This window comes from Sciurus vulgaris, assembly GCF_902686455.1.
Source record: "Sciurus vulgaris genome assembly, chromosome: 2".
Lineage (NCBI taxonomy): Eukaryota > Metazoa > Chordata > Mammalia > Rodentia > Sciuridae > Sciurus > Sciurus vulgaris.
The window spans coordinates 166,833,773-166,858,991 of record NC_136462.1 but is presented as its reverse complement, the minus strand read 5'-3'; the positions used below and the strand labels follow the sequence as shown (position 1 = coordinate 166,858,991).

Here is a 25,219-nt window from a genome sequence, read left to right as displayed (position 1 = left end):
TGCCATTTGTATTGGCAGGGAGGATATCTTAGGGATTTTTCCCCTAGAAGCAGATCTTTTATGGGAATTTTAGTAAAGGCAATTTATTCAAATTGTGTTCCCAGGAGAAACCAACCAGTGAGGTTGCAGAAGCTAGTAAGGAAGAGGAAGGAGACAGGCAAAGGCACACTTTCAGGCTAAGTTTCAGCCTCAGTCTCATCCCATTGGTATTTTGGGAATGCAAACGACATTGCAGAGATTTCTTCCATTGAAGTCAAGAAACTGGGCTTTCATACATCTATATCAGATCAGTCACTTCCTTCAGCTTCCCTTGAAGATGTGAACCTTTGATTCTACATCCGAAGAGGCTCCAGTAGCCCAAGAGGGGAACTCTGAAAGAAGCAGCAGGTATAAGACATTAAGTAAAGAATTCAGGGTGCTGAAGCATAGCATGCAGACCCATACAAAAGAATCTGAAAGGATCTGAGTAGAGCCCCAACACTGGGCACTACCCAGGCAAAGGCCATGGCAACAATGAAGCTTCACTCATCTCTGCGACCACCTAGCTCTTTTTTCCTGTCAGACACTCCAACACCACATCTCCACATGAGTTCTGCCTTCATCCTTCATGCCAGTACCTCTCCAAAAAGGCCTTCCATGGCCATCCTCTGTAATGTATTACATTACATCTCTACCCATCAGTATTTATTGTCCTGTGTCATTTTCTTTGGTGTAATTACAGTTTAAGCCTTACAGTCTCTAAGCCTGTTTTTATAAAAGTTTAAAATCTCTCTTTTCAGGGTATGCTCATGAAGCTTAAGTTTTCATCTTTCTTTTATCTTCAATCCTAGAAGAATGCTTGGCACATAGTAGGTGTTTAATATATATATATATATATATATATATATATATATACTGTTGAATAGTAATATAAATATGAATGAAAAAATAGTCATGGAGTTTCTGGACAGAAATGTGGAACGATTATGAAGTTCTGATATGTGTACTGTGGTACATGGAATTTCATGTTACTCTCTTCTTATCATTATGTGAGAGAACATATAGGAAGGAGTTCAACCTGTAGTCTTTCAAATTATTGTAGATAATACCATTCTTAATGGGTATATTTTACAGTGGCATAATGCTTCCAGAATATTTTTGAAGAAAATTATGGCATGGAAAGAAGGCTTTCAGTTCTTGATACATTATCTCTCTCAATGGAATATAATAGCATCTTTTTTCCCTCGAAAGATGTGTGCATTTCATTAGCTCATTATCTGATATGTGTTTGTCATAATAGCACTTTTCCATTTCCTTTTTTTTTTTTTGGTACATGGGACATATATGGGAGAAAATTCCCATGAGTTAGTGTCACCTTCTGTTCTACAATGTATTTCATTTGGAATTAGCCACAGCCCCTTTTCTGCCAACGTAGAGGGAAATATGTTGATTAATTACATAATTGGTATTCTATTCCTCAGGTCAGAAATTGGCCTAGGTATTCTGGTTGTCACAAATCTTTCTCTCTCTACCATTTTTTTCCCACTTAGCCAAATACCACTTCCCTGAGCAGCAATTTAGTCATTATCCCATGATATAAATGTGAAATCTGTCACAAAGAAGATGATGTTGTGACACAGAGAGAGATCCTCTGGGAAGTTTAACCAGGTTTTCTACAAGATTGAAATGAATGTGACATTTTGCTCATATTTATAATTAAATTTATCCTTTTAAAAATGTGTGTGTGTGTGTGAGTGAATGTGTGTGTGTGTGTTCTTTACTATGGAGAGAATGAGAATGAGAAAATGTGGGTCTGACTGTAGACTGAAGATAGAAACCAATCTTAGCCTTAAACATATCAATATGTGGGTTATGCTTTAATTTAAGTTTCAAGTCACTCAAGGGAAAGCATTAAAGTATAGCTGTGACTTCAGGCATGGACTAATAATAGATGGCTAATGGAATCCCCAGGAGAATTGTAATTACCTTTAAACATCTTTCTTCTCTGTGGGGTATGAGAAAAGTTGCTATGACTGGTCTCTCACTGCTGCATCTCCAGCTTTTGGACAACATTGGCACAAATAGGCACCTAATAAATACTCATTAAAATTGGAAATAGAAATAGATGTGATTAAGAGCAATAAGGGGTTGGAAAGGAAGAGAAGAAAGAGGAAAATGAAGAAGAGATAGGAAGAAAGGAGAAGATGGGAAGGTGAGAGGAGAGGAGAAAAGAGGAGATGGGAGGGGAGGAGGGAAGAAGAAAACTTCTGAATAATTACACTAAGGGCTTGAGGAAAATCCTAAACCCAGCTCACAGTAAAAAAGTGACAGAACAAATAAAGCAAATCAAAGAAGTAAATGCCACAGGCTGTTAAATCATCAGGAAGAAAGCAAATAGACTGGGAATAATAAGATGTGGAAGATTGCAATAGAATCTCTGTTCTTCACCACTTATGGGTTGTTCCTATGCTTCATTGAATAGGATCACAATTGCTCATTTTCATCTACAGTATGCAGGAAAATATGTATGATACTTGACCTATGGTCATGTTAATACCATGTGGAATTTCAGAGAATATAAATAAAATGACACATCTTCCTACCATCTCTTCTCTTGAAGTCTACTTGTTACCAAATCCTTGGAGAAGATAGGGACAGTCAATTGGAGAGAATTTCCTGACACATGATGTTGAGTCTAAGAAGAGGGAAATGTGACACTCTGCAAACCAACTGCATGCTACACATATCTGTCAGGCCCTGTAGAACTATACAGACACCAAGGTCAAAATGCAGATGGGTGACAGGGGCAGGCTCTGGGTCATCAGTACACCTGAGCCCTGATTTTCTCCTATGTCTGATGTGAGAGTCACCAAAAATTAGCAAGTCACTACTGTTCGTGTTGCTCAATTTCATACAAACTCATAAAAGAAATGCTCTGCTGGGCAGTAGGTCAGTCTCCTCACCATGCCACCCTCATGGGTCCCCAGGTAACCCCATAGGCAGGAGTCCTGGTCAACTTCGGGGCATTTGGTTAACTTCTTGCATGGGGTAGAGAGTCAGAAAGTTCTCTGAAGCAAGAAACAGTGACTAGGACCCTGTTCTGGGTCTGACATGTCCTGACCACACAGCACAGCCACCATGGAGGAATTTGGAGAAGACCAGTATACTTTCTTTGAAAGAACAGTGACAATAGTTTTGGGCTTGGGTGGATGTCCTGCCAGATGACACTGTTTGTCTCCATCTGGTCTCAGACCCTGGGGGAATTTGGAAAACTTGAGAATGGTTCTCCAAAGCAAGGGCTCATGGACCTCCTATACCCAACTTGATCAAGTTTAAGGGGGTTACCTTGTGATTACATGCCAATTTTAACTGTAGATCTCAAGAAAATTTGAATGTTTCTGTTGGCTCCTTATTACCTCTCCATGAGAACATGTGGGCCAATCTGTTGGAAGATAAGAAATAGTAAGCCTGCCCATGTCACCTCAGTAGACCCTCTTGACAGTTACTAAGCAGTCATGACACGTGAGTAATCATGGCCCAAATTAGAAAAAGCAGGGAGGTAACTCCCTTCTGATCTCAGATAAGAGAGCAATGAACATGTCACTGTATGCCACTCAAGCTTTATGCTTGTTTGCATGGCAGTGTTATTGTGGCAACAGATAACTAGTTCAACTTGTCTACTAAAAGTTTAGAAGGTAAGTGGAAAATTACTACTTAACAGCAAGCATCAAAAGTCTCAACAAGTTTTCTACATTGCCAATAGCAGCTGGAATGTGTGTGTCCATTGATATGTTTGATTCTGCAGATATAGAAATGATCAAGAATAAGAGAGGACTGAAGATGAAGAAAGGTCAGTATGGAGACTTTCTTCTGGTTGAAAGTGATAATAGTTTTTTCTCAGTAGTATTCTAGGTATGGTCTCTGAGTGTACAGATTTTAGCTGTAGAGACTTCAAGTGACAATGCCAGAGCAAAGCAGGGTGGAACAGGTCAGATAATAAGTGCTGATACAGTGCAGCATGGGGTATAGCTCTCTCAGGAAAAAATGGAGTCCTTAGGCATCCTCTGGGGCAGGAGAGGCTCTGAGTTGAACATGAGAATCAGTAAGATTTGCTTAGATGAGAAAGAAAGCATTTTAACTGGCAAAATACTGTTTGGAAAAATAGAGTTTCTCATGAAAAGAATGCAATTACAATTCCTATCACATCTTCTGAGTTTGAGAAAAGATTCCATTTTAATGTAACAATGGAGACATAGATTACTTACAGATATTAGAAGCTTACATCTGAAATTATACTTTCTTGATTCATGATCGACAGAGACAATAAAAAATCTCATGTGAATCTAGATCTGCTTCCAATCCATCCTGTTTGTTTCCATCTCTGCCATTATTCACTCATTCATTTTATGAAGACATTTGTTAATTATTCATGGACTGCATGCTTGATAGAGGTAGAGATACATCAATAACTAAACTTGGCTGCTGGTCTCAAGGGCTCAGAAATAAGGAAGGGTGAAAAGATGTCAATGGAATTGTTGATCAATATGACAAGTATTTTAATGGAGATGGGCACCAGGTGTCACTTGGTGCCAAGGAAGGGGATACTTATGGTAGAAAAAGGCTATTAATCTAGGTATTTAGAGATGAGTTGGAGGTCATCAGATAAGCCAAGGGATTAGCAATTTCTTCCTCCACTGGGCCTAACACAAGCGTTTGGAGATTTAAACCAATCCTTATCAGTTGACTGCATGCTCTCATGATACCTCAGCATTTTCTTATTGTCTGATTAGTTCAGCTAGTTTCAGGGAGGCACTTTCTGCTACTGTTGCGCTTGCTATTATAATATTTGACTGGCTGAATTTGATGCTCTTGTTTTGGGTCATTAAGTGTTCACTGAATTCTTAGGATGGGTGGTGTATGTAGAACTGTAACCCATTGTGGTGCCTGTGCTGGATCAGGTGGAATGTCTTAAAGTTAAAGGACATGGATCCAGGGAGACACTGGATCGTAGATAAAGAGGACATACAAGGCAAAGCTTACAGACCAATGTTGAGGGTAAAGCCTGAGTCTGCAAGAAAGTCTACTTAGTTCCTGGTCTCTAGAAACAGAGCTAAGATGGGGCTTTTTGTGCAAGAGATTAACTGAGGAAGTGCTCTTAGAAGATGGGCAGTGAGAGAAGCAAGCTGGTATACAGGAAGTGGCCAAGCCAAAATGTAGCTTCAGGTGGAGTCCACCCTCAGCCTGATCCTATGGAAAGCTCTGGAACATACATGGTACCATGACTTTGGTCACTTTGAAGTAAGAGGCCTTTCTACTTCCATATGATTCTATAACCAGCACTCAACACATCTGGGGAATGAGTGCACTGGCCCAGGCACCAACACCACCAATATCAAGGCCATACACCATAAGACATAGAAGAAAGGGTGCTGGAGTTTTCCTCCCTGGGTGCGAATTCCAGTACTTTTAGCTTTGAGACCTTGGCAGTTTCTTAACATTCATTTCCCTCTCTGTAAAGTGAAGATAATTTTATTTATTCATTTTAGTGAAGATTAAACGAAACATGTTGTGCAAAGTTCTTGAAAAAACACCTACTTTAGCATGGATATTTAAAAGAGTTTGCTAAGTCTCTTAAGCATTTTACCATAACCATTTTATGTTACACATTCTGGTATTTTGCAATTGTCTTTGGCTTCTACTGAACAGTGTTTGCATCATTGAAATACATAGCCTCTCCATTTGCCTGCACATCAAACTTCCTGAATTCTTAACAAACAACAGAATCAGAAATGTAAAGACTTAGAGAAAAATGCAGAAGTCACAATATACATAGATATTGTTGTGTCAGAAAGATGGACTCACAAGAAAACCCTTCTCCACCTGTGATAATTGATAATAGAAAAAACAACTATTGGTATAGAAAAGAAAGATCATAAAAATGATCTCATCAGTGTTGTTATTTTTTCCCTTGCTCTTTTTTCTGTTATCACTACTTCTAATACTACTAATATTTATATTATCATTTTTTGAACATTCAATAAATGTTAGGCAGTGTAAGATGTTGCCATAGAAAGAAAATGAATAAAAAGTATTTTATGGTTCCACTCAAAGAACAAAATGTCAACATACTATCAGTCTCTGAAAAAAACACTAGTGTAATTTTAATTTAGAGAAGGTTATCAGGAAAGTATGAATTTAAAAACTCTATATGCATAAAAGCAATAATTACATTCATTTAAAACAATTTTTAATATATTAAGTGGAAAACGGAAGTGCTGATGTTGAAATGGGTGAACAATGTATACCTGGAAAATTCTTTATATGGAACTTTAAAATTGGATTGTTAACAAGTATATGTAGGGAACTCTTTACATTCAGTGTAAAGGTCCTTGATTATTTTTATTTTTTATAAGACTTTTTTAGTCATAGATGGACATGATACCTTTATTTTATTTGTTTATTTTTATGTGGTGCTGAGGATCAAACCCAGTGCCTCACACGAGCTAGGCAACTGCTCTACCACTGCACCACACCCGGCGCCAGGTCCTTGATTCTTGACACAGAAGATGCAGATCTTTCATGAACTAGCTGGGCACATCACTTCAGTTCTTGAATTCACAAAATAAGAATGTTGACATAACCAGGATCATTCAGTGATTGTTTGCCTTAGGTAATTGCAGTGCTGTTGTTGATATTGTTTTATGACAAATCCAGCAATGTTACTCCATAGTTAAATTGAATACAGTAATGACATTCTGCCTTCTGACAAAAGATAAACAAAACAAAATCACCCTATTATTGTGATTCAAAATCAGTGAAGATGATCCAATGAATATTAACTTTAGAGGTTGAAAAAGGATATAAAGAAAATGATGCTATTTATTAAAATTAAAGAAAACCCACATATAGAAAAGTGATTTTTTGGTTGAAACATAAACAGTAAAATACTGTCAACTTATGTGGTTACTACTGAGAGGCATAAAAAAAGAAAAAAAGAAGGAGAAAGAGGGGAAGACGACTGGCTGAGGAGATATTGTTTTGTCTGATATATGTCTTTAAGGAATTGGTAGTAAGAATATAGGTGTGCTGGTATACTTTCTTTTACTTTGAAATAACTAATAATATTAATAATTTATTCATTTTAACTTATGCATGTCCTTTAAAATCTAAAGTGAATTTATATGTTCAGCATATAGCTTGATTTTTATCCATTTGGCTTCTCTATATATTTTGACTTTAGAGTTTAATCCATTTATATCTAAAGCAGTTACTGATAGGATAGAAAATAAGTTCCATGCAAATGGTAATCAAAGGAGAACTGGGGTGGCTATAGTTGTATCAAATTAGATTTTAAGTCAAGAAACTTTTACAAGTGATGGAGAAGGACATTATAAAATAATAAAAGGTCAGTTTAATAAGAAGATACAATAATTATATATGTATATCTACATATATAATACATATATATGTATACATATATATGTGTATATATACATATGTATACATATTTATATATGTCTGAAACATCAATGCATCAAAATATTTAAAGCAAATGTTGGCAGAATTGAAGGGAGAAATAAATGGCAAGACAATACTTCACTTTCAGCAATGGAAAGAACATCCAGACCAAAAATCAATAAGGACTGGGGAAGTGGTTCAGTGGTAGAGTGCCGGTGAGTTCAATCCCCAGTGGGGGGGAAAAAAAATAGCAGACATGAGCAACACTTTAGAATATAATAGACCTGTACAGAAAATTCCACTCAGTAGCAACATAGTACACATTCTTCTCCAGCACACAGAGAACTTTCTACAGAATAGGTCTTACATGAAGTCATAAACAAGCCCTCAAAGAAAAATTGAAAACATGACCACAAAGGAATGAAAGTAGAAATCAATCTCAGAAGGAAAGATGGAAAATTCATAAACTAGTGGAAATTAATTGACATACTTCTTCAGGAATCAATGGACTGAAGAAGAAATAAAAAGGAAATTAGAAAGTATCTTGAGACAAGCAAAAACACACCATTTAAAAACTATTGGATATAGCATTAGAAAAGGAAGTCTTGTGATGAAGAATGTCTACATTAAGAAGGAAAGGTCTTAAATAAACAACTTACCTTTGCAACTGAAAGAACCAGAAGAACAAACTAAACACACATTTAGAAGAATGAAGCACAAGCTAAAAATAAGAGCAGAAAAAATAAAATAAGGAATAGAAAAATAATAGGGGAAAAATCAATGAAACCTAGAGTAGGTTTTATGAAAAGAAAATAAAAATTGGCAAACTTCTAGGTGGACTAAGACAAGAGGAGAAAAAATTAAATGATACAAGAGGAGACATTACAATTGATGCCACAGAAATAAAAAAAATTATATGACAACAAACTGAAAAACTTAAAAATGATAAATTCACAGAAACATAAAATGTTCCAAGTCTGAATCATGGATAGAAATAGGAAATCTGAACAGAAATATAACTAAGAGGGAGCTTGGTTAGTAATCAAAAACCTCCCAACAAAGATAAGCCAGAACCAGATGACTTTACTGGTGGAATATACTAACCATTTAATACATTAATGTCCTAATTAGAATAAGATATATTCTGTGTTTGAATAATATATCAAAATGGATTCTACTGTCATGTACAACTAAAAAGAACAAATAAAAATTAATTAATTAATTATTTTTAAAAATTGATGTTATTCCTTAATCTCTATAAAAAAGTTGAAGAAGAAACTTCCAAACTCATTTAATGAGACCAGCATCACATTTATACAAAAGTCAGACCCAGATACTATCAGAAAACCACAGATCAAATCCTTAATGAACACAGATGCAGATGCTCTCAACACAATACTAAGAAACCAATTTCAACAGCACATTTCAAAGGATCATACTGTAACCAATTGGTATCTATTCCTTGGTGCAACACGTGAAACCCAGTTAATGTGATACATAATTCAGTCATGCTTTGGTGGTGTTATTTCAAGGGGAAGCTCTGAAGTGGACCAGGGATACAAGAAGGAAATGGCAGACTTTGAACTCACATGACCAGTGCAATTATTCCAAAAGTGGTCTCAGAACCATGAACAGTGTTTGGCAGCAGTTGGGAGCTTTGCAAGAAATGCAAATTCTATAGATCCACCCCAAAGCTTCTGAGTCAAGTTACAGGGAAGTGGAGCCATCATTCTGTGTTTTCAAAAGCCTTCCTGTTGCTTCTGGAACATACTCAAATTTGAAAAGCACTGTCATTCCCTTCCTCCTGATAGTGAATATTAATTGCATTAAGCAGTGAATATATCCACAAAAAAGCACTGACATGTGATTACTCCATCTTCATGGAGAAATGCTCACAAAAGATTTGTATAGATTATAAATAAGAAATGGGGCATCCGAAGCAGTGATTTAGGTTTTCATTTCTCTAAAATCTACTATTACACTAATTATCTTAGTATAATACCAAAGTTGGGAACTGAAGAACTGAGATGGAACAAAAAAAAAAAAAAAAAAAAAAAAATTGCACTTGCTGTTTCCTATACTTTGGGTAAAATTTATACATTATTTTCTAATGGAAAATACTATATAGCTCTTTTTGTCATATAACATGTATATCACTATCTGTTTCACAGAGATATCTAACAGAAAGATGAGAGACAGTTCAGCTTCAAATCACAGTTTTATTTGCCTTAATGAAATAAAGTGCCTGTGGAATTTAATGGAATATGCTTCATAAAAACTAATTTAACTTTTATTCTGGCGGCCACATCTATCAAAGAGCAATTTTCAATGAAGGTTGAAATTCTGTAAAATTTAATCACCAACAATCCAGAAATAGCTGACTATGAAAGGTATTGCAATTTGTATTCAGATGTCCTTTTGTATCTTATTTTACTTGCTTTGTATAACTTCTGAAGAGACTTCACTCCTATAGAAGAGTGCATGCTTTGTGAAAGCATATTTTTGTTCTATTATTGTTGACATTCACGTATTAGTGTAACAAGCATATATTGAGCATGGCATATGTGCCTGGCTCCATTCTAGGTGGTAAGGATAAATTAGCAACCAAATCAGATACAGCTGGTGATTGCATCCTGCATACTAGCCCAGGACACAAACAATAAACACACACAATTTTATAATCTGTCACAGGTTGATAAATGCTGCAAAAAGGATTGAAGGAAGGAAGGTGAATAGAGAATCACATTAGTGCTTTTAATGGGGGGGTCAAGGAGTTTCTCTGATGATGTGATACTTAGGGAGATGAGGAAGTTCAGCATGCGGATAAGGGAGGAAGAGATCTGAGAGGAGATTAGTGCAAAGGCCCTGGTATGTCAGGGAGTTAGAAAAACTGGGCCTGCTAGGCTGAAGCAGAGTAGGGGAGGATCGTGCCTGAGCTAAGTAGCATAAATCTCTGGTTTGGTAATCTGAACAATCAGCTCTTTTGGTGCCAAAAGAGATTTTGGAGCATTAGATCAATCGGCTTCATTTCTTTCTCTTTATATGCCATATGCAAATTATTAATCTGATACCAAAACACTATTAAGAAGACTATTTGCACTCCCGTCAGTATTAGTGAACTCTATTTGATGTCTGCAATATAATATTGACTACATGACTGGGCAGGCCAAAAAGAAAATGCATGTGCTGCTAAATGGGGTCCTCTTCCTCTGTTTTAGGAGCGCTCTCTCCTTCCTCTCCTACCATTACATTAGAATTTAGAGGAGGACCAAAGGCTGAAGGTTTTCTCTGGTAAGTGGATGATGATATAAAATGGGGGAGGGGGTGAGGCATGAGAGAAGAATGGAGGAACTTTAGATTACATAGAGGGAAATGAGAGGGGAGGGTTATGAAAAATGGTGGAATGAGACAGACATCATTACCCTATGTACATGTATGATTATATGAATGGTGTGAATCTACAGCATGCACAACCATAGAAACAAAAGGTGTACCCCATTTGTGTACAATGAATCAAAATGCAGTCTGTAAAAATTAAAAAATAAATAAATAAAAAAGGAATTTAGAGGAGGGTGGGTACAGAGGATTATAAAAATTAATTTTAAGCTTCCTTTATTTTTTAAACTGGGATGATCCTTTGAATTTTGGTGAAGTCTCTTTTTGATTTTTATATCTTGAATTCCTAGTGATTAAATTTCAACAGGAGGCAAAATGTTTAAAACTACTTTGGATAGCAGCAACCCAGAGAGGGCAAGTCCATATCACAACGTGTCTGTTGCTATAGAAAATTTGAGAGGGTCATGTCTTCCTTCACCCTGCCCTTCTTTTAGCAATCAGACTCTCTCAGGTTCCCTCCTGCCACAAGGCCTTTGTACCTGCTGTTTTGTTTTGTTTTGTTTTCTGTTGGGAGTGTATGTTTAGATGACCTGGGGATGTCCAGACCCACCCCAAACACATTAAAATCAGGATCTCTATGTATCAGTCCTTATAGAAGTTCCCCAGGGGATTGATTCCACTTCCCACCTGCTCATCTTCCTTGCTTAGGGACACTTCCTCATAAACACTCCCCTGCCCTGACCCTACCTCAGATCCCTCAATTACAGGTGCACCCCCTTGGAATTTGTATCACTGTAGGCATTTTACATTTCTTTGTGATAATATTTGTTTAATATCTGTCTTCTTTGAACTCTTTGCCAAGTGATCTTTAAGAGACTGGCTAACTGTGACATCCAGCACTGGCAATCCTGGTGTCCAGCTACCAAGAGTAATGACTAAATTCCTGTTAAGTGATTTCCCTACTATTTTTTTTCCTGAATGAAGCAAGTAACCTCTGTACACAGACCAAATGAGTGTTGATTGAGGTCATTCCAGGCAAATTTATCTTCCCCAAACGGAGCTTTGTTGTTCAAACTAAAGTAATTGAGAGAACACACCATAATAAGAGATGCATTGTAAGGACATGTTTTCTGTGTGACAACATTTTTCATGAGCACGGACCTTGCTCTATGTGAAGGAAAACACATGGTGCTTAAAAACTGTGTTGTTTCCTACACCAGACTGTGCCTTTATGAGAGAAGCAACTATGTCTGATCTTCTTATATTAAATAAATCTCTAGGTCCTAGAACTTGGCACTTAGTAAATATTCAATAGCTGTTTGTTGAATGTGATGAACTAGAAAGAAGAAACTACACTAAGGGTTTTATTTTTTCAGATGATTCCCATTTGGTAAAGGAGAAAAAGCAGTTTTATGGTTTGAATCTTATGTCTCTCAGAAGACCAACTATTGAAGGCTTGGTTGCCAGACTGTGGTGCTACTGGGAGGTGTGGAGTCTTTATAAAATGGGACCTACTGGAAGGAAGTTGGGTCATTAAGGGCATGTCTTTGAAGGAGCTCTTCAGACCCCTGTCCCTTCCTTTCTCTTTTCTTCCTGGCTGGTATGAGGTGAGCAGTCTTCCTCTGCCATGTGTTCCCACTGCCTTGATGTACTGTGCCCAAACTCAGAGGTTTTCACAGTGGTCAACTCAAGTGAATCAAACCTCTGAAATAATGGACTCAAACAAATCTTTCCTCCGTTAGGTTGATTTTTTTCAGGTATTTTGTCACAGCGCTAGACAACTAACATGGGCAGTGATTTTCATTCCTGGTTGAATATTAGCATTACCTGGGGAGGATAAGTAGTGTTGGAAAATACCCATGCCTGGACCCTATCCCAGACCAATGAACCAACCAGAATCTTGGAGGGTGGAGTATTGATTTTTATTTGGAACATTTAGTTTTCTATTATTGCTTAATTAATTACCAGCTTAATTTAGCACTTAAAAAAAACCTAAGTATATTACCCTGCAGTTTCTCAGGTCAGAAGTTCATGCATGTAGTAGCTGATCTGCTACTCAGGATCTCAGCAAACTGAAATCAATTTGTTGGCTAAGGCTTCAGTTCTCTCTAGGATTCTTTATTCTTTCAAGCTCACAGATCGTCAGCAGAGTTATTTTCCTTATGGTTCTAGGACTGAAGTCCCTTTTGCCTTCCGAGCTATTGTCCAGGGATCATGCTGAGTTTTAGGGGGTCACACTGAGGTCCTTGTCATGTGATCCCCTCCATCTCAGCAACAAAGAACCTCCTTGGTATCAACCCTCTTCAAACTTCAAATCTTTCTTATTTTTCTGGTGTGACCTGTTGGACAAAGTTTCTGCTTTTAAAGGACTTGAGTGAATAAGTCCGGCCTGTCCAGGTAATCTTCCTTTCTTACAAAGGTACTCTACAATAGAACCTGATTTTGAAAGCAAAATCAATCAAATTCTCAGTCCTGATGATGATGAGGAAATATAAACTGGGAATGTGCATGCAGGACTTTTTGAGGCTTACCTTAGAATTCTGCCTACCACGATTGGTATTAAACAACCCTCCCCAAATGAGATTAGGAGCCACTGGACAAAGGTATTAAACATTTCAAATAGTGAAGTATTATGTGACCTTTTAACACATTAATTTTTTAAAGAAATAAATCTTCTAATCCTCAAAAATTTCCAGAGATCAAGAGACATCAATAGAATGTCTAACTATAAGGATAACTGAGATTTACTTTGGGCCCTGTGAGAATCTCAGTAAAAATACTATACTAGAGAAGCACTACCAGTGGGATTTAAATTAACCCATTTCTGAAACCCATCAAGGTCTCAACTAGACACAGAGCTCATCCCTGGCAGTCTGGGTGAAAAGACTAATTATAATGATGTGTGTGGGACTTAGAGAATGATCAAGGGATAGAGACCCAGGGAGAGTAGCAGGAGTGAAGTTCACCAGTTGTGGGATGACTCTATAGAATCTGTGGAAAAGCACGGAGAAGACTGTAGATGGTAGGGACACAGCTATTTCTGGAGACCAGGGAGGGGTGGACAGAGGGAGCTGGGAGAAACCCTGTCATTGACACCTCCCACCGTCCGATCTCCTGCCTGTGTTTCCTAGTGACCCAAATCAAGTAGAAGCCTGAAGAAGAGATTATCCAGAGGGAAGAGACCTCCTCCAAGGGCAGAGTAGAGAATAGAAGAAGGGAAATGACAGAGGCAAATAGAAAATAAATCACCACATCTTGAAGGTGATTTTTAAAATGTACATTAAGGAAATAGATTTTGAAAATTAAAAAGTGGTGTAATGTAACATGGGGATTTTTTTATACCCTAAAAAATAATTTACCAAATGGTTTTCTACATTGGTAGTCACTGCCAGTTAAATCCCTTACTCATCAGTACTGGGCCCAGGGATCCCTTCTAGTTTTATTTTTCCAGTTCCATGGTGATTAACTTTAAGGAAATGAAGTTGGCACTGTGAGGGAGGTAGGGAAAGTGAAGGTAAAGATGCATATTTTTTTTTGATTTTCAAGTTCAACATACATGACTTTAAAATGCAAAAAAAAACACAAAGTTATCTTGTTCATGGAATAAGTAATATTATTGATAACTTAGGATATTTCTAAATGATGTATTTTAAACACAGTGTGTGTAATTTACTTGACATATATATATATATATATATGAGTAAAATAAAAACATATGAGTAAAATAAAAATAAAATGTGTTTTTCAGATTTGGACTTCTAAAATGTTTCTTTATTTCTAATTTTTGTTGATTTATAGCATAGGCAAATTTTAAATCTTCTTCCACCATATCTCAAATTAAAAAAAAAAAAAATCAGATTCAAATCAGAGAAATTCCTAAACAGATGCCCCGCCCCCTGGGGAGAGAGAATTTCTCTTTTGTTCTCCCTATTCCTACCCATGTTTATGTTTCTGTGTTTGTATCTCTCCAAGTGTTATCAAGATAATCTTGAGCACTTTCAACTTTTTCACTTTAAATCCTCTAGCTGTATGTTGTTGATAAAATATTAATAAGTAAAAAACAATATTTAAGTTAAAACATTTTAATATTTAAATTCAAGAATCCTGCATCATTGAACCTTTTATCTTATCTGTGCCTAAAATACTAATAAACAAGGAAAAACAAAGGTAGACTGTTGAACTGTCAGGAAGTGATTTTAACAGGAGATAGGAACATGAACAAAACGAAGATCTCTACAGGTGTCTGGAAGGCAGAAAGTAGTTGTTATCATAGCAACATGTGATTTGAATGAGCTCAAAAGTTAGCAAGTGAGCGTGGATTTCTTCATGCTATGACCTGTGAAATTGGCAGATCCCTACAGCAGAACTGAGAGAAACGTAGAAAGTAAGGATCTGGCTGATGCCTTTACTAAAAGGCTTCTAGAATAGCTCCTCGAGCCCTCCTCCATCACCCCTCCAGTGCAGCTGAAAGATTCATTCCCTAGAAAAATTCGAGAGATTGCCTTTAAAAGATTGGAGGAACTTTAGGATGTGAAGGCAATCTGGCTGCGACATCTGTCACCCCATTGATCGCCAGGGTTGATTCGGCTGATCTGGCTGGCTAGGCGGGTGTCCCCTTCCTCCCTCACCGCTCCATGTGCGTCCCTCCCGAAGCTACGCGCTCGGTGGAAGAGGACGACCTTCCCCAATAGAGGAGGACCGTTCTTCGGTCAAGGGTATACGAGTAGCTGCGCTCCCCTGCTAGAACCTCCAATCCGCTCAAGATTGGAGGAACTTTAGATTACATAGAGGGAAATGAGAGGGAGGAAGTGGGGGTATGAAAAATGGTGGAATGAGACAGACATCATGACCCTGTGTACATGTATGATTACACGAATGGTGTGAATCTACATTGTGTACAACCATAGAAACAAAATGATGTACCCTATTTGTGTGCAATGAATCAAAATGCAGTCTGTAAAAATAAAAAAAAATAATAATAAAAAAAGAAAAGTTCTTCAGGTCAGAGCTTGGACATTGAAGAGATGAATTCTCCAAATTCAGACCTGTTCTATTATGCCATTTGGAGGAGGGACACAGCTTTGTGGGTGCCCAGTTTTAGGGGGTGTAAGAGAAGCATAACAACTGGGCATTTTTTCATAACATACACAGGTATACAGTGGATTTTCTCCTTCATTGTGTAAGAAGTAAGAATGAATACACCAAAGGCTGTGACTGATATTATCAACAGAGTCCTTCAATAATCTACAGATAATCAAAGAAAACTATCAATGATAAGGAGAAAGAACAAATTAAGCAAAGAGACCACTAGACTTAAGGGGATAAATAGCTGACTGAGGGGAAGAGATGCCAACTAAAGCTTATAATTCCCAACGATATTTGAAAGAATATTATATCCACAAGGAGAAAAGCATCCTTTACATCCTTTAAAAAAATAAATTGAATTTACACTTTTTTTTTGGGAGGGGGGCACTGGGAATTGGACCAAAGGGCACTTAACCACTAAGCCACATCCCCAGCCCCTTTATGTATTTAATTTAGAGACAGGGTCTTGCTGAGTTGCTTAGGGCCTCACTAAGTTGCTGAGACTGGCTTCAAACTTATCATCCTCCTGCCTCAGCCTCCCCAGCCACAGGAATTACAGGTGTGCCCCACCATACCCTGCTGAATTGTGCATATTTAAAGTGTACAATATGATGCTATAAGATATAGTACATATAGAGTAAAATGATTACTGGTGTGGAACAAATAAACATATTCATCATCTCACATATTTACCCATTTCTCCCCTGTGGCAAGAGCTGGTATAATCTGCACATTTAGCAGAAGTTCCAAATATATTACACTATTATTAATTGTAATCATCATGGTGTACATTACATCTTTTGACTTCTTTATGTTATATATTTGCTATGTTGTATCCTCTGATTCTCATCTTCCCCATTTGCCTTCCCCTATTAGGACCCTAGCAAATCTCAGTTTTACTATTTTTATATATTTGACTATTTTTTTCTTTTTTAGATTTCATATGTAAGTAACTGAGTTCATGTAGTAATATATTGCTTTGTGTGTCTGTGTGTGTGGCTTGGCATAAAGTCCTCTAGATTCATTCACTTTGACAAATTCAGGATCTCCTTTTTTTTAAGTCTAAATAACATTACCTTGTCTGTGTCCTTCATTCCTGCTGTGAATGTTTCATTTATCAGGACCAGTGTGGTTTGCTGTGTAATTTCTCATGGAGAAATGCATGTGTTGGTCAGGAGGGGGCAGATTCTCAACATCCACTCCCTCTGGTTTGACTTATCTGTCTTCCTGTTTTGAGTTATGCCTGGTCTGGTCCCTGGCTCCCGAACCTCAATCAGCTCATGCCATTCCTCATCCTCTTCTTTTGAGGTGTTCACAGGAATCCCACTTATGGGGGTCCCATTCTTTTTTCAGTAACCACCATCCTTACTCTAGCTTATGGTAAATATTTACCTTTGTTTAGTAAAGCTGCAGGCCAGAGTTTCCAAATTTTCATTAGCACTCCTCATATGATCAAGTAATTGCACACTAATCCCTGCTTGAGTTAAACATGCTTCTTGCTCCCACTTTAATTCCTTCTGCAACTGCTTAACGCGGGATTGGGCTTGCAGCTCGGTGTTTGTTGCTTCCCATTCTGACACAAGCAGGAGTTACCCCACACAAGCTGCTATCTTACATAGCTCTTTCTTTTCCAGACCACATTACTTGTCCATAAGGAACAGATTTTACTAATCTTTGATATCTTTTGGGGACAACACTGTACTCATATAGTGGCCCCCAATCATCTATAATATTTATGATAAAAGACACTCAACAAACTGTGAAGAGAACAAAAGTTCCTCAACATAATAAAGGCTATATACGAGAAGACCATAGCTATTAACTATCCAAAATGGAAATTAGAACAGCAGTCTTATATTTAATAGTCACAAAAATAATGAAATACTGTGAAATAAATAAGGAGATACACATTCACTAAAACTAACAAAATATTGATAAAAGAATTAATAAATAAAACTAATATTTCATTCACTTGTGAAAAACCAACAGCTTTTCCTCTAAGATCAGGACTACAACAAGGATATCCACTGTCACCATGCATATTCAGCATAGTATCAGAGCATAGTAACATAGTCCTCATGAAAGGAAAACACTTCAAATGGGAAAGCAAGAAGTAAAATGATCTGTTCATAGACATGATTTTAATATGTAGAAAACTCTTAAATAAGCAGAAAGTCTTGTTAGTGCTAATTAATGAGTTCAATCAACATAGCCACCTGATACAAAGTCCACATACATTTGTATTTCTTTTTTTATATTTTTTTAGTTGGCAATGGACCTTACACATTTAAGATTGTCCCTTATTAAAAAACAAAGAAAAAGATTTTTAAAAAGATAAGTATTGATGAGAATGTGGAGAAATTGGAACTTTTGTACACTTTTGGTGGGCATTTAGAAACTAGTAAAATTACTATGAAAAATATGGGGTATCTCCCCCCAAATTTTTAATAATTACAATATAGATGAACTTTGAGAACATTCTGCTAAGTGAAATAGGCCAAAAGACAGAAGGGCAAATACTTCCCTTATATGGCATAAATAAGTAGTCGAACTCATAGATTCAGAGAGTGGAGTGATCATTGCCAAAGCTGGGGGAGGAAAAAATGGGGAAAAACTACTTTAAATTCTTAAAAAAATCCCTAATACAAGGCTTTTCTGTGGATATGACTTCATGATATAAAAAACGAAAACAAACCCTTATATAAAAAGTTTTATTCATGCATTAAAATTTGCATGCAATAAAAAAAATAGCAAACAATGTATATCAATACACAAAACTATGACCAAGTTACGTTTATTTCAGGATTGAAGATTGTTTAAACACTTAAATTTTAATTAATATATTATATCTCATTAATAAAGAATAACCAAAGTTATATAATCACCTCAGGCAGAAAAGCAGTTCATTGAGTGTATTTATTTTTACATTTGTGATAAATTGTATCATTCATGATAAAAAAATTCTTTGTTAATTAGGAATGAAAAGAAGCTTTCTTATGGTGAACTTGGATGGCATGAAAATAAACCTGAGATCAGGATTGATGTAAGAATGTCTGATATCACTATGTATTTTCAGTTTTGAACTAGAGGTTCTACCCATTGCTACAAGGCAAGAAAAAGAAGCAAATTAAAAGAAAAAAAAAAAGCAGTTACTGTGTTGGGACAAAAATGCCTTGATTGTTTTTTTAGTGCACAAAATCTAAAGGAATCTTCAGAATTAACATTTGTTTAGTCACTGGCTACAAGATCATCATTAAAAATCATGTGTTACATACACGAACAGCAAATATTTAGAAAATAAAATTAAGATACATGATATCATTTACACAGATTCAAAAGTATCAAATGTCTAGACAAAATCTAATAAAAAATGTGTATTACGTCCACATGGAAAATTGCAAGATATTATTGCTAGAAATAAGGAAATTAAAAAAACATAATGATGCATACTATTTTCATAGCCATGAAGAATTAATATTGTTAATATTATTAAGGTGTCAGTTCTCATCAAATGTATCTATTTATCTATTTGATAAAATTCAATCAACTTCCTAGCAGATTACATTTTTAGAAATTGGCAAATTGATTCTAAGATTTACATGAAAATGTAAGGAGTCAAAATGACTAAAATTATCTTGACAATTTGACACACCTATATTACCAATTTTTGCTACACTGTATAAATCTGCTATAAAATAAGAATGGGCATCACAGTGCCAAGGTTGACAACGGAACACAATAGAGAGTCCAGGAAGACTTGTGTATTAATTGACTTGATTTCTGACAAGTGTAGCATTACAAATCAGAGACAAAGGAACTTTTTCCCTTAATAAATTATATTAGGTCAATTGAATATTAAAATGGAAAATATTAATATTGACCTTACCTCTCACCATATACAAAAATTAGTTCCAGGTGATTGCACACCAAAATGTTACTCCTTTTTTGTACATACATTACAATTGTTTAAAAAAATGAAGCAAAACAACTGCATTTCATACCAGAGTTTAAGAAATATATTGGCATTAAAATTCTCACCTCAGCAACCTTGCATCTGAAAGGTTCAGAAATTGGAGGGGAAAAAAAATCTGGGGATTTTGTTCTAAAATTCTAGAATATAAAAGTTATATTCATTTCTGTAAGAACTCATTAAGTTCATCTTTTAGACACTATTTCTAAAAGAAGCCAAGAAAAAAATCAAAGACCTTAGGAAACAATGGAACAAACCCAGGAGAACAACAAAAAGAAATAAGAAGACAGCTGAGTGCATTGCCTAGAAGTATTTATATCATCCAAAAAGTAGTAGGATAAGGAAAGTGGATGCTCTATGAACGTGATAAAACATAAATACTTTCTTTCTGATAACAAGAAAAATAAATAAGTGCAATAAAATTCTCCAAGAGATTTCCAACATTGTATGAGAAAATCATGTTACATACTGAAGCAAGATGAAGTAAACCATTACTTGAACAGGTGATGAAATATAATGGAATACAGTTGGTATAAATGTTGAAATATTCTCCTTCTAGGAACTCAGTCTAAGGGACACAGAATTACTTCTTTGTGAGTTCAAGCACCACCACTGATCTCTGCATATTTATATATTCATTATATTTTAATACTATTTTATTAGCTCATAATTATCAGAACCAAATTATAGATGTGCAACTTTACTGAAAATAGAAATCAAACTACAACTGCTACACAGCTTAACATTGTCAAAGTGATGCAGTGATTGACAGATTCTGACTAGTGGCAGAGGTGGAGGCTATAAGGGTTAGGAGGAACCATGTCAGAACATTAAATACCTCATCTTATAAGGTGAGGAATTGACAGCTGTAGCTACAAACTGGTGGGTCTAAAACAAGGACCTTAGTATATGATTTAAAATGTTTAAAAATATAATCAAGAAATGTAAGAAGGAGAAGACAGTGTAGGTTGGAGAAATAGAAAATATGCTAAATAACTCCTTGTTCATCATAAAGCCTCAGCAGATATGGCATAGTATTGATAAATTCAGACATAAAGACACAAATATTTTACTTAGTATTACTTCCAAAAGCCCTAAAGTAGAACAAGTTAGAAATTGTTTAGATAAATAAAGAGTAGGTATGGAGGGAGGAGGGTTTAAGTATGGTAAGTAGGAAAATCTCATTTTGAACTTCTTTCTCTTTTTTCTTATGTTTTGCTTCTACATGCTTGCATTATATCTATTAAAATAATAACTAATAAAATTTCTCAAATAAGACACAAATAGTTGTTAAAGGAATTCCCTAGAAGTAGCCATAAAGTTTAAATAGTAGTCCATATAAGGAGAACTGGAAGTCTTGTGCTAAAGATCTTATTTTGGCATCACTATGACATGGGCCTTTTTGTTTTGTTTTTTTTTTTTTTTTTGGCCTGATGTAGTAAATTGCACAATTATCAATTCTTTGCATATCTTTTCACGTAAAGGTGAATTTTCCCCCATTCCTACAATCTGGCCAGCCCTCTGACTTGCTTTGATCAATGGAGTAGGAGCAAATTTGATAAAAGAAACTTAGAAAGTACATATAAATTGGGATTTACCCTCTCTTGCTGCTCTTGGAATGGGCAATTCGGTGTGAACATTGAAAGATGAGAATTAAATGGTCCCTAAGGACTGACCAACCTCCAGAATGTGAGACCACACTAGGTGATTCAGCTGTTGTGAGCTGACCTGCTGGCTCACCACAGACTCCTGAATGATCCTGGCCAAAATCAGTTGAATGATCCCAGATCAGATGAACTGGCCATTTGTCCCACAAAATTGTGAGCTCAGCAAGTAGTCATTGTTTTGTATTTTGCTGTGGTTTTGTAGTAAAAGCTAACTATCATATTTGTTATAGAATAGTAGCCTTTTTACTATCACTGTCTCAGAGGGAGGTTGTGAATAGTAACAGGATCTTATTAGATAAGATCTTTAGATATGACTTGGAAAGAAAATTCTGTATGTCTTTAATTAATAGTGTATACTTGATAAATATGTCTTTAAGGTAGTTTGTGAGTTTTTTAGGACACAACATTTACGTGATATTCTCTTCATTGTTTCATGTTTTGAGGCTCAAATGTTCTTTCTAAAAATACTTGTATCTATTAAGATTCACATATATCTACTCCTGTTATATTTTGCAATACTTTGTACATTAAACTAACCTTGAGATACTGCCAGAACTAAAAAGGACTCCCAGACAATTGAACTGGGATTAAATATTGGGTTTTGTCAACTGTAGAATTCACAAGGAAACATTACTTAGAATGTTTGGTTTCTTAACTAAAGAGATAAGAATTTGCTGAGTAATATTTAAATATGTAAATGGATATTCCACAAACTTTCACATATTTTAGAGATAGTACAAATTAGATTACTTTAGAAGTTAATCCAAAAGTCTCTTTAAAGTTTAAGACAGAAAAGCTATGTATGTCTTTTAAGGGATTATCAATCCATAGAAAACTCTAAAGGAAAATATTGACACCTAGATTCATTAGGGTCAAAAATCTTGTTTAAGACAGGGCATGTAGCTTAGTGGTAGAGTACTTGACTGACATGTGTAAGACACTGTTTTTGATTTCCTAACACTGTAAAAAAGAAAAACATAAATCTAACTTAGATTATTTAGACTTCCAACAACCCATTCAAGGATCAATAATGATATCAAGGTGCCAAAACAATTCAGTGGGGGAAGAATAGTTGTTTCAATACATGATCCTTGAACAACTGGATATACATAATGTATATACAGAATGAATTTGGACTCCTTCCTCAAAAATACAGAAAAATTTAATTAATAATGGATTATAGATCTAAATACAAGTTCTAAAATTCTTACATTGCTGATAACATAAAGGAAGAAAAAAAATCTAGGTGTAAATCTTTATGACCAGGAGTTAAGCAAAATTTTCTTAGGTATAATATGAAAAGATATAGTTAGATGTAATACCAAATGTACAGAGAGAGAGAGAGAGAGAGAGAGAGAGAGAGAGAGAGATAGAGAGAAGTTACATTTCTTCAAAATTAAACACATTTGTACTTCATAGTATTATAGGGCAAGGTCTGGTTGCACAGCTGAGACAGCCACTTTCTCAGGGGTTCTTGTCACCCCTCCAAGATTTCAGACATGTCACTCAGAGTGGCAGGCATGAGTTTAACAGAAGGGATAGGAAAAGGGGGAAGGGGACACTCTGAAGGGAGAGAGTGGGTCCTCTCAGAGAAGAGAAGGATGGCATGCTCCTTCTGCACTTCAGTTTTATTGGAGGTCTCAGGAAAGTTTCCAGAGAGTCCCACTGAGATCCACCTCTTGACTTCTGACCCAGAGCAAGGTTGACTTAGACTTTCAAGTCCCCACTGTCCTTGGTAAAAGTCCAGGGAGCATACTGATCAGTTCTATTTAGAACCTGTTCTTACAGATTTTATGTCTAAGGGGTATTATCCTTATCTTCCTGAGTTCTGGAACCTGGTCTATGTAAGGGTCACCAAATTCCCTGCTACATCCTTTAGGTTAACTTATGATCTTATCAGCATTTTGGGCCTGCATTTCTCCTGCAGGACAGGTCGTTTGCTGAGGAATGCAACATATCCTATTGACTTAAGCCAGGCAGGGCTTCAGGGAAATTTCTTTTTGAAAGAAAGCATGTAGGGGTTGATACAGTGGGTTCAGTTTATAGAATTATTCCCTTAACCTCATGTTCCCACTTCTCAAATCTGTCTGTTAACTATCAAAGGGATACAACCACCAAAACAAAGTGAGAAGACAACTTTCAGAATAGGAGAAAATCAAGAAAATCTGAGAAGGTTGTGGTATCCAGAATATTTAAACAATCTTTACAATACAATAACAACAACAACAACAACAACAAAAAACTAAAACATAGGCAAAATATCTCAGTAGACATTCAAATCAAATGGTCAATAAACACATTTAAAAATATTCTACATCATTAGCCATAAAGGAAATGCAAGTCAAAACTGTAGTGAGACAACAATTCATTCTTACTAGAATGGCTAAAATAAAAAAGAAAAGGATTGCCAGTTTTGGCAACAATGTTGAAAAATTCGAATCTTCATATGTGGTGGTGAGGAATGTGAACTGGTAGAGCAACTTTAGAAAATAATCTGTCCAGTTTCTCAAAGGGTTAAACAGTTACTATATGACCCCTGCAAGTTCACTATTAGGTATTAATCCAAAAGAAATGAAAGTATAAATTCACATAAAAGCATGTATATTATGTTCATATTACCATTATTCATAGTAAAGAAAGACTGGACACAACTTAAACGTCCATCAACTAATCTATAGATAAATAAAATGCGAAGTCAATATAATATAATAGTATTTGACTGTAAAAAAATAAACTGCTGATCCCTGATATAACTTTGACAAACTATGAAAAAAGTACTAAGTGAAAGAAATGGCTACATATATATATGAAATGTCTAGAATACACAAATTCATACAGACAGAAAAATATTAGTAGTGCTGGTAGCTAGTGGGAGAAAGAATGGGGAGTAACTGCTAAACAGTGTAGGGTTTTCTTTGGGGGTGTTGAAAATATTCTTAAATGAGACTTTAGTGAGGGTTGCTGAGTTGCATGCATTAAATGACTGAATTTTATGATACACAAGTTTCAATAAAATTGTTATGTTTTGAAATATGTATTGAATGACAAATATGTTTTGAATTGATCTTGCCAAATAAAAATGAATTCAAGGAATGTAAATATTTACAAGACATTTAAGAAATTTTTCATTTTGAATCTTTTTTTTAAAAAGCTACATATATTAAACTCAAATTTGCTAACTCAGAGCAACTATCTGAAATACTAAGAGAAAAAAGATTGTATTCTTTCTTGGTCAAAAAAATATTATTATGCTACTCTAAGTCTGACTTACTATGTATTCTCTGTCTAGGTTGTCCAAGGTATTATTTAAGAGAAACATCAACATAAATTAGGAGGATTTTTTAAAATACCAAATGTAAGTGAAAACAAAGTAAAAAGTTTGGTTTTTTAAGTTCTTTTTTCCTCTAACATATTCATGTGTAAAACTCATGCTAATATTTCATCTTTATTTTCTCATTCAGCTTGCCAAAGAAACAGGCAAGGTGTGATATTTTAATCATCTCTGTTGCTTTAATATTCTAGCAACATATTTTTTGCTCGAAGTTCTGCAAAGAATCATTTCTCAAACAGACGCTATGAGAAAAAATGAGAGAAACTTTTATCTTATTTTGCATGAGCAACTCAGATGAATTGATATAAGTACTTAATAAAAATAGTGTTGGGGAAGGGAGTAGGGAGTGGGTTGTAAGGAAACAGAATTAGAATCAAATCACTCATTATTTAA

The 25,219-nt window shown here is 35.7% G+C and overlaps 1 long non-coding RNA gene across 1 annotated transcript in view; it reads left to right on the top strand.

Annotated features, from left to right (window-relative positions):
* The first annotated feature begins 2,640 nt into the window (after positions 1–2,640).
* LOC306655231 overlaps positions 2,641–25,219 on the top strand; it is a 36,187-nt gene continuing 13,608 nt past the window's right edge. Inside the window, exons 1-2 of the long non-coding RNA XR_013762240.1 lie at positions 2,641–3,829; positions 10,656–10,728. This is a non-coding gene — a long non-coding RNA (uncharacterized lncRNA). The remainder of the gene's footprint in view (positions 3,830–10,655; positions 10,729–25,219) is intronic.